The following is a 16,681-nucleotide window of genomic DNA, read 5'->3' as shown; positions in this document are numbered from 1 at the left end:
ATCGGTATCAGTATCTGTCTCAAAAAAAAGTGGTATCGAGCATCCCTAGACATATATATATATATATATATATATATATATATATATATATATATATATATATATATAAAAATGTTAATGAATGAACTATATACATATATGCTATTCACAAAACAGTTGGAAAGCTTCAATCGGTAGCGAAAACACACACAGCAAGCGTTGTCTTTTGTTCTCTGACATTGAGCAGGTCTGTCAAGTCTTTGGTCAAGCATGCTGTGAGATGCTGAACGCCTGAAAAAGCCCAACGTGAGTCACCTGCTGTTTTACACCGCTCTCCGACCGAAGGAGCACATTTCTTCACCCAGGTCGCCACTCACCTTCTGACAACTCAACACTTGTCGCTTTTCAAGTTAACTGTCAGGGGGAAAAAAAAGTCTTCTGAAGCAATGTGGGGACACCTCAATGACCTGTGATGATTTGTTTGAGTGATTAGTTTTCAAGTGTCCTGGTGATTCAAACACCCCCCCAAAAAAAACATGGCGGGGCACAGAGAAACCATGTGAGGAAAGGCACCCAGATAACACTGGAGCTATTGAAGTTGCCATTGATTTCATGCAATTTTTAAGGAAAAATGCTAGACCGTGTTCCCTCACTATAACGTGGTTCGCTTTTCGCATCGTCGCTGTTCACGGATTTATTTTAAGAGCTAGTTTGCTTTTTTTTTTAATCTTTTTGTTTTACAGTATTATACCTATTCTTTTAGAAAAAATATGAAGTTTGAACATAGAGAGTATTTTAAATGAGAGAAATGTGAAAAAATTAACAAGTGTATCAAGTGTGTGGTGAAGGGTTTTATAGCCTTAAACATTTATAATAAATGTAAAAAAATAAATAAAACTGAAACCTTTGCGGATTTCACTTATTGCGGGTATTTTTTGGAATGTAAACCTCGCGATAAACGAGGGAACACTGTATTGGAATATATAAGTCTTTCTTTGAATTGTCATTGTTTAATTTTATGAATTGAAAGTACTAGTTGTATCATTACTTGATATCGGTATCGGTGACTACCTAAGAGTTGATCGATATTAGTCTGGAAAGAAGTGACGTCCCTCATTTTAAATATATTGACGTACGTATCTTGCAGTTAACAAACAGTCCAGATATTCATTAAAAAAAATGTTTTATAGTAATAATAATAATTATAATAAATAAATTAAAACAAATAGTTTTTGTTAAAAGTAAAAAATAAAAATTAACAAACATGCTCTAAAAGCTAATTAAAAGTAATTGGATTCATTTAAAAAATAAAAGTAAAAATTCTTTTTTTTTTAAATACCTTTATTAATATGTTTTTGTTGGTGTGCGAGGAAGCAGGAGATCTCAAACTCAGATCTCCTGATGGTTGAGGCAGTTGAGCAAACCAATATTCCACTATGCTGTCCGACCTACTTTTCAGAACTAAATGACAGGATTATACACTCTAAAAAAAGTAACAAATAACCCAACTATGGGTCAAAAATGGACCGATCCTCCACTTGGGTCAATTGACACAACTTTGAGTCAAGAAATGTGTCTTAGTGTTGACAACACATAAATATTGTTCAGATCCTTCAATTGGGTCCAAAAATGGGGTCATTTTGTATCAAACAATCCAGAAAGTTGGGTCAAATTGACCCTTAATGTGGATCGGTCCATTTTTGATCCATAATTGGGTTATTTTTGACCCGACTGTTTTTAGAGTGTGATAAAAGAACCCACCACCGCCATTGTGTCACACAAAGCGTATCTTCTGCTATTAATAACAAAACAGCACATGCTGGAAACAAAGCTCATAAAATGCTTGATGTCCTCCATTATTATCCTTTGTTTGCTGTCACATTCTTCTGAGTTTGGATGTGTCATGATTCTTATTACAACCCAGACATGAGCTCCGATCTTTGTTTTACCCAAAAAGACTTTCCGACATTTTGGCTAAATTCTTCCTGGGCCCTGTGTTATCTCCTCTCGACACAAGTGTGCTTCTTCTTTTTTTCTTTTTTCTTTTTTGTGTAATGAGAGCGTAGCAGAGGATAATGAAACTTGTCTGGAACAATATAGTGGCTTTTGATAGCAACCGTGTGTATGATTAGCATAATAAGTGACATTTCAATTGGTGGAGAGCAGACCTATCAAAATGTACCGCTTTGATAACAAGCTGGAATTAATGTTGTGGATAATATCAGTCTGGGTGAAAAAATCGGCGGGAAAAGGGGGTCGAGGAGGGAAGTGTATTTATCAAAGGGGGGGGAAACAACTATAAAGGTAGTCAGGTGTGTTCAGGGGGAAGGAGGAGGAAAGATGTCACAGGAAGTACGGCGCTGTTTCGACATGTCGTTCACTTCCCTCGTTAGGCAAGCGCAGGAAGGGGGAGTGCAGGACTTTAAGGGGGGGGGGGGGGGTTGACACTTTCTTTTGTACTTTTAAGGCTCCTTATTATCACCTTTCAAGAGAAAGCCACTCTTTCCTCTCCCGCAACACACAAGTTTTTATTCCCTCTCTCGCTTTTTCTTTTCTCTGCTATAATTACATGCTTGATTAATTATAAGGGGATCAGAAAGAGTGAAAAGAAGAGATGGAATTTCAGCTGAGAGGAAAAAGGAACCCTGCAACCTACAAGCACATGCCCACACTTAACGCTGTTTATTATCAGGGCCTTCGTACAAGATCTACTAACATTTGGCGAGCCACAGACATCAAAGCAAGTTTTACATCTTGGCCTAGATTTACACTACACAGCCAGTTCTCAATTTCAATTTCATAATTTTTACAGACTATTTTTATGCCCATTACAAAATACAAATATTAAACTCACCTACCGTATTATGGAACGCATGTACTTGTTTATCATGGAAATAGGGGTGTAACAAAAACCGGTTTGAGACAGAAAATCGTTATTTTATTTTATGTATTTATTTTTATTTTTTTATTTATTTTTTTTTATTTATTTTTTTTTTTATCTATTTTTTTTCCTGGAGATGATTTTTTTAAGATGTGAGTGTATCGAGTCAAACCGAATCGAATCGTTTCACTTTGAAATATATCGAGATACACCTTTGCAAAAATGATTTAATAAAAAACAGAGAATCTCTGGACAAATAACTGCCTCTAATCATCACTTAAACAGGTGGGATTCAGAGCGTCAAATGTAGCTCTTCCGCGTGCACAACGGTTTCTTATAGTTAAAAAGACCTCCTCTCTTTCATTTGTAGACAAAACATACTCTCTGGTACTTTTCCGTGAGCGATGGCGAAAACAGAGTCAGGTGTGGGTGTTCAAAACAGATTCTGTTCTCAAGGACCAAATGTGTTTTCGCACAAAGCGCTGAGAAGGAACTTTTTTAGACTAAATAGTATGTCCCAGCTTAAGGTCAGCCTATACGAAGTCAACACCATCTGCTCTGCACAGGACACAAAACATTTCGACAAGGTTAATATAAAGAATTAAAATGTTAATAATGTGTAACAACGGTTAATAAAATAAAATGAAGTATTAAAAATGTTATAATATCTATCAATACCTATCAAATCGTCTTTTATTGGACAGAAGGAAATGGCACATTTTACAGGACTGAAAAGTTCAAGGTAAAATGACAACAAAAAAAGGCATCGCATCATACGCTTTCAAATTAAGCCGCACCATATCGAAGCGAGTCGAATCGAATCCTGACGTTCCACTTTAAAGCTACTGAACGTAGAATATTCCATTTTGAAACGCTACTGCCACCCGCTGATGGAAAATAAAACTGCACATGTGCCCTTCTTCACAGACAAACTGCAGACATGGCACGGGAAATTCAAAGCCGAATCCAGTCCCAAAACTATTTGCCAGAGGCTTGCAGGAGTACGCATTGTGAACAGCTAAGGTGTTAATCTACTAATTAGAAGATATTCCAGTCATAAATGGTAAAAAAAAAAGGATACTGTAAAGATTTTTTTTTTTTTTGGGGGGGGGGGGGGGTCCATATTGCAGCTTAAAATTGAACCGTCCTTGAAGTCATTGTTGTTGTTTTTATGGGTTTTTACTACTATAATGCCCTCGCAACTATCTGATCTGAAAACATCCACTTCTTTTGTACATGTATTTCTTGATATGCCCAAATTGTGCCAGTTAGTAGCACACAAATCTGATTGATTTGAACCATCCATTGTAGCACCAGACTCATACTGTACTTAAATTATTAATTTCACCAACCCTAAGGTAAGTAAGACAAGCAGCCTCATTCACACACAATCATTCGCAACAACATTCCAATGATTGCATTTCCAGGCTCTAAAACACTGATGACTTGTTAATTCAACGACTAAAACGCAATTTAATTGGAGAAAAACAAACAATTAAAACGGTGCGCATGTAATTATAACAACATACCAAGTTTGTGAAGAGGAACGACAATTACTTGCCGCTGAAATTGGGTTTCAGCTATTTTTTTTTGTTTTGACAAAATAGGTACACTAGGAAATAATTCGATTCGGTGGGATTAGGATTTGATTCAATATGGTAATGAGTTTGTCATTTTGCAAAAAAAGAATAAACTTGTCAGTAGGTTACTGTAAATGTGGCATTTCCTTCAAAGATAAATCTCTCCAATAAAGGACGATTCGGTACGTATCTTGACATATTTTATTAAAGTGGAACGATTCAGTTGGATATGATTCAGATTTTCCGATTCAAATTGTTTTTGTTACACCCCTAACTGCCTCCATACAATGCTTGTATCTCAAATTTGTGCCGGCAAGTGGAGGTGAAATGGGTCTTCAAGTCCTCAATTTCAAAAGATGCTTGAGGACGTTTTTTCTGTCTCGGGTACTCGACATCACAAACTGTTGTCCATCAATGAAATGTCATTCTGAAATCATTTTCAATTTCTAAAATAGTGCTGAAAAAGCGAATTCACTACGCTAACAATAGTCATGTTTCCATCCAAATGTTTTGAAATTTTTAAGCGAATTTTGTGAAAATGCGCAAAACGGACACGCGACTTATGCCCGTTTCTGTCTGTTCTTCTTTTGCGAATATTGAGAGGGGACTCCGCCGGTGTAGGTGGCGCTATACACCAAGAGAGGTGTGATCCACCAGTAATTTAAAAGAAGAAGAAGAAGACCAGGAAGCAACTGTGCCGCGCGATGACGTCGTATGAGTTTGCTTTTATAATTCTTGATAAACCGGAGCGTTTCTTTGCTGTTTTGGATTAAAATTTGCTTCTTTAATTAATTCAAAAAATATTTTTGTTTCGTTTCCCACTCCAATCACACCTTGCTTTATCATCCGCCATTGTTTTGTGACTTGTTTTGTGTATCCGGTCTTGCCAGCGTTTATTCGCAAAACCTGTTTCCATAGCCAAAATTCGCATTCTCCTTTTTTTCGATACGTAAAATATAAATATATAATATTTCTGATTTCTAAGCGTAAAAACTTGAACTTGTTTGCGAATTTTGGGCCCATTTTCGAATTTCTAGCGTAACCCCACTATTGTTTTATACAACACCCGTTGTCACCGTTAGCGGCTAGTAGCTAGCAGTTAGCCGCTAATCGCCCCAAATAGGCCGGTATGACCCGTCAAGCTTCTTTTTCGAAGGCAGTTTAACAAACCAGGCTTAGTCAAATGTGTCATTTTAGCCGGCAAAATCGCTACTACGGATCTGACGTCGCTGTATTATAACCCAAAATCTCACTTGCTAATGTTTCTCGAGAAGAAAATACAGTTTGCTGCTATGCACGTTTTAAATAGAGGTCCTTTATTATATGTGGGGGAAAAAAAATGTCCTTGATTTTTTTTTTTTTATCCGAATAGTCAATTATTTCATAGAATTTTTTAGTGTTGATCAGAAGTGAAAAACTTGACCTACATGGATGTGTGTGGTGGGAATAAATGAGCTCTCTGCTGAGTTGCTTGTTTTGTCTCTTCGTTTCCACATGATTGACCACAGAAATATTACAAAGCAACAAATCTCCGCTCCTCCGCCCCCAAATCCCCACGATCTAATACTTTGGGGTTTGAATTTTAAACCTGTTGCAACTGTCTTTTTATTTATTTTTTTTTGTTTCCCCTTCAGTTCCCTTTTTGGTATTTTCTCATGATGTAACATTTGAATATCATTTGACACATTCACCTCTATACTTAAGCGTATAATGCGTGTGTATTTATGTGAGCGCACATGCATAAGTGATGTGATGTGATCAGACACCAATAAGAGCAAATCTCATTAACATCAAACTACTTTGGCGCTAATCAGGTTACGGCGCGAGCAGCAAGCCAATGGCGGCTCCTAATGCCATTAAGGCGAGCCGTGATTGGATTGGGATCTTATTTCGACTTCCTGAAGGCTGCCAGCATTTTTAATCAAGCTAGCGCGGCCGCAGTGATGTCACGGGCCGTTAGAACAGCCAGGGAGTGATGTCACGGCTCATTAAGATCGGAAAGACGTTGGTGGGGATGATTGGAGCCGACTGATGGGTTTTAGTCGATGCGCGCCTAAATAGACATACTAGGGCTTCATGCAAAGGTTTTGAGACTGTTGATGGAGAAACTGCGGAGGACAATTAAACATGCGCAACAGAAGAAGGCTACGCAACTGGAAACGGAATCATTTGAAGCGAATTAGGCCAGTCTTCTCTCATCTTAACACCCAGTTGGAGTACTTTTCTGAACATTGCTATAGAATTAATTAGAATGACATTCAGGCTGCTTCTTCCTCCGAATTGTTAGTTAATTGAGCTCAGTAGTTGGGCAAAGAGAGAAGGAAATAATCCTCTGTGCTGGTTTTATGGATTTTGCGAGAGAAACCGACTCTACCAGGCGTATTCAATTAAAAGTTAAGGGGGTCCACTTAAAGGGCAAGTTAGCAATTAAGAAATAAAATCACTTTTTATTTTTGGTAAAAACTTAGTATGAGAGTTGTCCGTTAGTACAATCATCTGTTAAAATGTTAAAAGACGCACTTAAAAACTAACTCTTTTTTCCGCCAAAAACGTTTAATGACGTGTACTAAAATCCCGATGAATGCCGCCAAAAACGTTATTTGACGTTAACTGCGTTTTGTTTTGTTTTGTTTTTTCTCAATGGGCAGTGCAACATCTTGTAAATGGGGTTTGTGAAATCCCAAAAACAGCCACTAACTATGGCTAGCAGATGACAGCGTATCTCTTTTCAATGGGCTCCCGTGTATCAAATGACATGAAAACATGGCGGATCTTAGGAAATATAACGTTTTCAAGGATGACTAAAGCCTTTGTCACATTAAATCTAATTCACAGAGCGTCACTAAACCAAAAAAATATTTGTGTCAAAGTCACTGTTGTGCAGAAAATGTAAAAGCTTGTTTTCTCCTTTACTTTACTTCCGGTACTTTATCTGTCTACAAATGTTAGCAAAAAGCGTGAAGTTCATCTCCTTCGGGTATCCGTTGCAGGAAAAAAATGGCAGCAAAACATGTTGGCGCAGCGCGACCTATGTAATATAATTAGTCATTACTAGACATGCGATTACATATATATATATTTTTTTAAATGTACGTGGATGTGATAGAACATTTTTTTTTGCATTAAAATGAATAGTGGGTTTTTAAAATGAATGATATAAGAATAAAATATCTTACAAAAATTACTAAACAAAGGGACAACATTTTCAAAAACATGATTTTAAAAATACTTAATCATAGATATGGTAAGAGAGCAGCTTTTAACCTGCTTTTAAAATAACTTTATTGCTATGTTGTGAATCTTTCTTCATCAATTTTATTCACTCTGATAATAAAGAATAACAGCAAATAAAGGTACTGTAATATACACAAGTACAGAAAAAAAGAGCTTTTTAAAGCTACTTGCTAGCTAGATGGCCATAAATCTCCAAAAATTGCCTTAAAATAATCTAATATTCTCTCGGTCTGCCTGCTGAAAACCTCTGAACGATGCCATTCACAAGATGGCCGCCCTATCCAGCATACTTACTGGCCCCGTGACATTAAGTTAAAACAAAGCATTCTGGACAGTTTAATCAATTTAACCTAGCCAACCCTGTTGGAGCCACTCCATTCCTTCTTTGATTCTCCCCTTGATCGTCTCAATTTGAAACGGCACCACGGCGTTGATCGGCGCTCGCTCGCTCGCTCTCCCGCTGCAGATCGATGGCGAGGGCGAAAAACTAATGACCCGTCTCAGCAACCAATTCACTCAGCGCTGCCTCGCTCAGTACCTGTCCAAACCTGTGAGCGGCAAAGAAAGGGGGAGCGTCTTGCTCTAACTCGCAAACTGAAAGCTTATTGAGGAGAATCAAGAACTATAATGAATTGAATTTTCAGGGCATTGATGAACTGCCATAATTGCGTAAACCTCTGTGTATTCCATATACAAATACAGTGCATTTACTTGCTGAGGTTTTTTCAGGTTCACACCGTGCCCCTTTTTAGAAGGGCAGTTTGAGCCTTCCTTCTAATTTGTCTTTTTTTTCCCTCTTCATTTAATAAACTCAGGACGCTGAAAGGTGACCCGCCAGGCTTCAAGCAATAAAGAACACCTACAGTAAGTCTTCAATTAATCTAACATCCATTTTTCTGCATGTCAATAAAACAAGCAAACTCAAGATTCATCGGAACCGTGAGACAAGTCAAGCCAAGTTTATTTGTATAACCCTTTATGACGAGAGAACCCGCATTTGTCAAATATTAGCGACATCCCCCGACTTCTCGCAACAAATTATACCTCGGCTTGTAATCAGAGCAATGTCAATCCCCTGTTATTGCCGTGGCAACCCCACACAATCTACTGAAAATATTGGCGGACCAGCCTGGAAACAAAACATGCCAATTTTGTATCCAACACGGGTCTTGAAAATGTATTACACGTTACAACGCTAGAGGGAGCCCTTGAGCTAAAATGCCCACTTGTTGATTAAATAATCTCAATATAGTTGCTGTATGCAGTGTTAAAACTGCCAACAAGATTTGATTCTAACCTCACTTAACGAACCCTCCACCACCTCTGACAAGTCTCTGACAAAATCACAAACGAAGCATAAAGCAAAATAGATGTGCTAGCATACGACTAAGCTAACATTTAGCGGAGTAAATGATGTTAGCCATGGCTGCTACACTGGTAGCATGACTTCTTTATATAGTAGAGTGATAGTATAACACTAAATGTTGTCAGTTTGAAATATATATTTTTTTTTTTAAGGACATTAAATTAAAAAATAAAAAGATCTTGAACATACAGTACCTGTCTAATCTTCTTTCACTCTGCTACTTACTGTTTAACACTTACTTAAAATTAGCATGTATAGCTAACAAAGTGTTTATTATCGTGACTATAAGATAATATTTCTGATTTCCTTATTTCCTCTGGAAAAATTAGTTACTCGACCCGACTATTGCTGATTAGGGGGGGTTGTTTTTTTTTTTCCTTTAAAGACAAGCTGACTACAATTTAAGGGGGAGGTTTTAGTTTTAATAACCCACTATTCCCATCTTTTGCATTAATCACCTTACATACAATCATAATGAAACAGAGTTATTTAGTCTTTCATCTAAAAAAACACCCAACTATTCATAACTGTTGTTATACTCCTAATCCCTTTATTAATGCTCTCTGTTAATCTTGACAGTTTTTCAATGCCTTCTAGTTTCAAGAGGATTGTCCAAACAGTGGCTCATAGTTGGCTCGCTTTGGTCACATTTAATTCTAAATGCTGCACAGGAGTCAGTTGGGTCTGCTAGAGCGGTGATAAATATGAACTGAATTTACCTTTAACCTTAGAAACCGCAGCCACCCAGTCAGATGTAATTCAAAATCAATATTTGGGTTTGGACAGACTACAATATAATCCCTGTAGGTCTGAAGAATATTAGCTGAGAAACAGTGCTGACTTCGGCTATCTTGTGTCGAATTCCTTTTAAAGGAAACACAGTACGCTTAAAAAAAAAAAAAAAAAGTAAAACAGATGTTTCAATCAGCAATCTGTGACTTCCTTCAAAATATCAAGAATCAAGAATGACAGCACACTTGACAAGCTCCATTTGTTGCATTGTTGAAATTAGCTACTTTTAAGGGGTGATCGCGTCTCATGCAAATGAGACTAGCCCTTATCCCACCCAATTACTGTTGGGTTATTACGCCATCCAGTCAGATGTAATTCAAAATCAATATTTGGGTTTGGAGGTCTGAAGAATATTAGCTGAGAAACAGTGCTGACTTCGGCTATCTTGTGTCGAATTCCTTTTAACTCTTTGACTGCCAAAAACATTAAATAACGTTTAGTAAAATCCTATGGAGGAGTGCCAAAGACGTTAAGACGTTTTTTTTTTTCAAAACAGAGGTGAAACTAACCATTTTCTATTGTTGATTACTGAAAAACGGAAGAAGGTAGAAACAAACTTTTTTTTCTGATGAAAGATGAGAGTCCAATCTTTCATTTGGTAGTATGTGTGTTTCCATAGTCCAAACACATCATTTTCTGTGGACCTTGAAAGATCAGTCAAAAATGCTTAAATCGGCTGGCACCCACGGCATCCCTTTTCTGAAAACGCTTGGCAGTCAAAGAGTTAAAGGAAACACAGTACGCTTAAAAAAAAATAAAATAAAAAGTAAAACAGATGTTTCAATCAGCAATCTGTGACTTCTTTCAAAATATCGAGAATCAAGAATGACAGCACACTTGACAAGCTCCATTTCTTGCATTGTTGAAATTAGCTACTTTTAAGGGGTGATCGCGTCTCATGCAAATGAGACTAGCCCTTATCCCACCCAATTACTGTTGGGTTATTACGCTAATGAGACGGTCTTATCACCTTATGAGTATTTCATAACAAGTATTTTGGCCAATTGCTCTCTTGTTGATTGATTGAAACGACAAATTTCACAGCTCCATGTGTCCCCAAAGATCAAGTGATGTATTAAGACCCAAATTTGGGGTTAGAAGGTTCATAATTGTCATTGACGGTGTGCCAGAAAGGACGTGATAAACGACATTAGGCTTCTGTTTGCTCTTGCCAGCGGATGTGTGTGTGTCGCCATCAATTTTGGAGCGTGTTTCCCCATGGAGAGCAAGCGAGGTAAATGCATATCAAGACTGTTTTTGCCAAAGGGGTGGCAATTACGGCAGTTTTTTAATAACGGTGCTTTATAATCATTTAGCGCTGATGATGCATGAACACACACATGCACACCTCGTACACACATAGGAGAGCGACACGCGTGATCATCTCTTGAGGCGCAAATGAATTCAGATGTGATAGGCACTGGAGCTTAACTAAAGGGGGAGCGGGGAGAGGGATGGGTGGATAAGAAGGCAGGAAGTTCGAGAGATAGAAAGGCGGGAAAAGTTTTGATGCAGGATGATCATTCTTGCGTGACAATATTCTGTGCATAGATCATTTCTCATCAGTGTGCTGTGGGAATTTTTATTTATTTTTATTTTTTATTTTTTTTATACACGTTTCCAATGGAGTGCTATTTTTATCGACTGAGTTACTTATTTTCACACCTGGACACAATTATGTCGCCATACCTCATATAAACACATCTATAGTTTCCGCTCATTGTGTGTATACAATATAGTAAATATTTCAGCAGAAAATGATTTTTTTCCTCTTTGTAATGTTTGTGTTTCCCATGAGACGTTCCTTCACTAAGCCTATTTGATCCACAGAATATTTAGAACTGTCGCGAGACTTAATCTCTCTGTATTTGCAAAACAAAGCTTTTTTTTTTTTTACTCAGCATTAGCATAGCTTGGGAGCAATTAGACCAAAAAATATGAACTACAAGTGAAGATTTCAGGTACAGTATCAAATGTGAAAATTAAATAAAAGTTTTAAAGCGTAAATAGTAACATGGGAAAAACAACAAAAATGCTGCATATTGACTTGGAATTTCCTTGTTTGAAAAAAAAAATTAAATTAATTATCCAAAATTTTAGAATGGCCTGAGCGGATAGTTCGAACCCGGGACCTCCTGACTGGGAGGCAAGTGTGCTAATCACTAAGAAGTTGCCACACCGCGAATAGTAAAACAACCTTGACATTTGTTGGGATTTTTTAATCATTTAAATCATCATTCAATCATTCATTTTTAAGAATAGTACAATAAATGTGGCAAAACTCAACTTTTGTCTGGCATGATGTTGATGGATGGATATAGATGGATGGAATGATGGAGGGATGAATGGAAATAAATGGGTGGCGTGATGGCTGGATGGATGGAGGGATGGCAGGAGGGATAGATGGATGGATGGATGTGGAATATGAAATATTCAATATGGAATATAAATGGCTAGATATAATGGGTGGCATGATGGATGGATGGCTGGATGGAAATAGATGGATGGCTGGATGGATGGATGGAGGGAGGGATGGATGAAAGGATATAGATGGGTGGCATGATGGAGGGATGGATGGATGGAACAATGGATGGATGGATATGAAATATTCAATATGGATTATGAATGGCTAAATATAATGGGTGGCATGATGGATGAATGGATGGATGGATGGCATGATGGATGGAAGGATATAGATGGGTGGCATGATGGATGGATGGAACAATGGATGGATATGAAATATTCAATATGGATTATGAATGGCTAAATATAATGGGTGGCATGATGGATGAATGGATGGTTGGATGGATGGATGGATGGATGGATGGCATGATGGATAGAAGGATATAGATGGGTGGCATGATGGAGGGATGGATGGATGGATATGAAATATTCAATATGGAATATGAATGGCTAGATATGATGGGTGGCATGATGGAGGGATGGAACAATGGATGGATGGATATGAAATATTCAATATGGATTATGAATGGCTAGATATAATGGGTGGCATGATGGATGAATGGATGGTTGGATGGATGGATGGCATGATGGATGGAAGGATATAGATGGGTGGCATGATGGATGGATGGAACAATGGATGGATGGATATGAAATATTCAATATGGAATATGAATGGCTAGATATAATGGGTGGCATGATGGATGATTGGATGGATGGATGGAAGGATATAGATGGGTGGCATGATGGATGGATGGATGGATGGATGGAACAATGGATGGATATGAAATATTCAATATGGATTATGAATGGCTAAATATAATGGGTGGCATGGATGAATGGATGGTTGGATGTATGGATGGATGGCATGATGGATAGAAGGATATAGATGGGTGGCATGATGGAGGGATGGATGGATGGAACAATGGATGGATGGATATGAAATATTCAATATGGAATATGAATGGCTAGATATGATGGGTGGCATGATGGATGGTTGGATGGATGGATGGCATGATGGATGGATGGAAGGATATAGATGGGTGGCATGATGGAGGGAGGGATGGATGGATGCATGCTTAACAGAAGCTCAAATTCCAAAGTTTGGTTTGACTTAAAAGTCCCAAAATATTTATTCCAATTCTGAAATTTGAAACATCACCCGCGTTTCACCAGAGTGTGATCTTTTCCACCTTGTTTTCTGGGATCGAGACGCGCCACGAAATCAAGACATGCTCAAAAGTCATACCCTTCTGTCTGAAGTTGTGAATTATTCATCCATTTTCACACGATTCGACTAATTCATGTAGCAAATCAAGCGCATCTTTTCGCACTCGGCGCCGGCCGCTCGCCTCCCGAATCGGCATCCTCGTGTGCTTGAACCCACACTTGATGAGGGCGCGCCGTGACGCGCGCTACTTCTAACTCACGCCGTTATGAAAACATCATCGCATTCATTGATCCCGTCTTCAGCATCCTCGCGTCAACGCTGCAAAATCTTTCGCTGAAGACGATTGCTTGATCAAACAGAGTCATGAGACCGACCTGATTCATACGTGACGTGTGTCCATGTGGAAAACCATTTGAGGATCCATTTGCTATCTTTGCTATCCAGCACAAGGTCAATCAAAGTACAGTATCGCACATAAGTGAGCACACCCCTCATATTTCTGCAGATATTTGATGAAATCTTTTCATGGAACAACACTGAAGAAATGACACTTTGACACAATTAAAAGTACTCGTTGCACAGCTTATATAACACCTTTACCCTCGAGCAAGGCAGTTGCCATCTTGGAAGGTGTTTTTGTGATCATTACCATGTTGGAATAGTTGTACCGCGCAACTGTTGTGATGCTGTTAAATATTTTTATAATAATTCATTCAATGAATTGATTTCTACAATTATTCAAAGGCATTATAAAGAAAATATTAATCATGATTAATTTGGAAATAATTGCAATCATTTGTTTTTTGGTACAAAACAAGAAAATGTTTAAACATATTAAAAAAAAAACATCTATTTGAAACACTATATTTATGCAAGTTGCTTTTCGACCAAATAAGATTAAAAAAAAGGTGGAAATATATACATTTAAACAACTCAAAATGACTATTAATAATCTTTTATTTTTGTTTACAATTATGCCGATTTTGTAATTGTGTAGTGTAATAATTGAAATTGTAATTTAATTTCGATTAATTGCACAGCCCTAGGATTGTCGTTATTTATGAACGAAATAAGATGACATCCACCGGATCAAATCCACTCAAATCACATTACACCACCTGCGCCTCAAGTTAGACCGGGTTTTACCGTGTCTAAAATCGATATTCTACTTTTCGTATTTCACATGTTTTCTTGTGCAGGACAGGCACAAGAATTAGACTGGCGATAAAACCGGTTAGATGCTGAACTCACTTTGCAACAGTGGACACTTTCACTGCCTAAAAACACATTAACGATGTGGTTATGATTATCAAAAGCTCCATGGACCAGGACAATGTAGATAAAGGCTTCAAGGATGTAACCTTGCCCTGGAAATGTAACTAAGTATGCATTGTACTATCTCCTACAACGCCAAAAGAAGTGGTCAAGGCCGGAGTTATTATTACAAATTATTATCAGCAGGATAGACTGCAACACAAGAGCAACTGTGTATTCACTAGACATGTTTGTCCTTGTTTATGACAAGTGATGAGAAAAAAAACATGATTATCTAAGTTTACCCCTTTGGCCATCTGATGATGTTGTTCAAGGGCGACTGTGTGGGCGGGCAATGTCCACGCACAACAACGATGATGAGAAAGCTGTCGAGTGTTCATCTTGGCGCAGACGAGGCACCACACCACTCAGGGGCCACTAACAAGACAACGTTGACGTTAGAAAATATGGATGACCAAAACTGCCAAAATTAAAAATAAATCAATGACCAAATAAATAAAGTGAAAATAAAATGAATGTAAAATATATAATTCCAAAATTAAATACAAAAAATAAATATACATGGAAATGAAATCAACAAAATATATGCCAAAATAAATAAAAGTAAAAATAAAAAAATAAATGTCGACAAATACAAAAATAAATAGAATTAAATATCAATTAATATATAATTAAATACAAAAAATAAATATACATGGAAATAAAATCAACAAAATATATGCCAAAATAAATAAAAGTAAAAATAAAAAAATAAATGTCGACAAATACAAAAATAAATAGAATTAAATATCAATTAATATATACAAACACACTGCTCTCACATTTATCGATTTCACACTGGAAAACGCTGTGTCAGGTCGAAATGTTATTCAAATGAGGGGGGGCGGTCATAAGCGTGTCTTGGGTTGGACTCCTTTCATTGGTCGAGTGAGCGGGTCGGCAACCTGACGGAGCGTCTGGCGTCTGCAGCATGAAATAAATGTCCGAGCAGAGCGTTTTTATTTATTTTTTATTTATTTTTTTTTATTATTTTTTTTACTGGGAGAGCTCAGTATTGATCATTTGACATGTCATCATCATTGTTCTCCCTTTTTTTTTTGTATGTGGATGTGTGTTTGTGCGTGTAAAAAAGAAAAGGAAAAAAAAGCGTTTTTATTTATTGATTGGTATTTAATTCTATTTATACATTTCTTGTATTTATTTCAACACACATATATATATATATATCCATCCATTTTCTTATTTTTAATTTTTGGCAGTTTAGGTCCTCCATAACAGTCATATAAGGTAATAATTAGGATTGGTCATTTGTTTTTGCAGGCAGAGACCAATTATGGGCAGTAAATATCAGATCATCTAAGCCTCACAGACCACAGTTAGTTGGCGCTCCGTCCACAGACATGCAAGACAGTTTCAGGGCAAAAGCGCCAAATGTCCAGTTTTTGGCTACTTGGATCGGCGTCCTTCAGACGCGAAGAAGCAGTGAAGGCACACTTCAGAATAATGCATGGATGCTTCTAAATGTCATCATTTGAGAGTGAGTAAAAAAACAACACAGCAGTAGTTCTATTTTGCCGGTGGTCTACCCATAAGCAGTGTTTCAATCTACCCTGGCTTATTCCGTCTCCTGGAGGCTCGCTGTTTGTGATTATCAGCTCCAAAACAGACACAACACACGCTCACTCACTCCCACCATCCACCTGTCATTACCAGCTGGCACACACACCTGGCTCACCGGAATTGGCCTCCCAAAAAAAAAAAAAAAAGTTACCATAGCAACCATATGGTGTTGGCCTGGCATTGGTGGCCATTGCCATGGTAACGGCAGAACAGTCAAGTGGCCATTGCCCCAAGTTTGCAGGCTGGGTTGGACCTGGGATGCAAGAGGATGGACTGAATGTCTTTCTATGTTTGTGAGGACACCTCAGCTATGTGGGACCTTA

The 16,681-nt window shown here is 37.7% G+C and overlaps 1 protein-coding gene across 8 annotated transcripts in view; it reads right to left on the bottom strand.

Moving 5' to 3' along the window:
- The window catches only part of lama2 (laminin, alpha 2), a 184,668-nt gene that overhangs the window by 162,182 nt on the left and 5,805 nt on the right, over window positions 1-16,681 (bottom strand). For 7 of the 8 annotated variants that reach the window (XM_077553007.1, XM_077553012.1, XM_077553005.1 and 4 more), the window contains 2 exons: window positions 16,510-16,611; window positions 15,023-15,701 (listed from right to left, as the gene is read on the bottom strand). The gene's annotated coding sequence lies outside the window, so the exon portion shown is untranslated. The remainder of the gene's footprint in view (window positions 1-15,022; window positions 15,702-16,509; window positions 16,612-16,681) is intronic. The other variant, XM_077553004.1, reaches the window with a different exon arrangement.

Source organism: Vanacampus margaritifer, chromosome 19 (genome assembly GCF_051991255.1).
Source record: "Vanacampus margaritifer isolate UIUO_Vmar chromosome 19, RoL_Vmar_1.0, whole genome shotgun sequence".
NCBI lineage: Eukaryota > Metazoa > Chordata > Actinopteri > Syngnathiformes > Syngnathidae > Vanacampus > Vanacampus margaritifer.
Note: the sequence above shows the minus strand (reverse complement) of the source record. Positions and strands in the feature narration are given on the sequence as shown.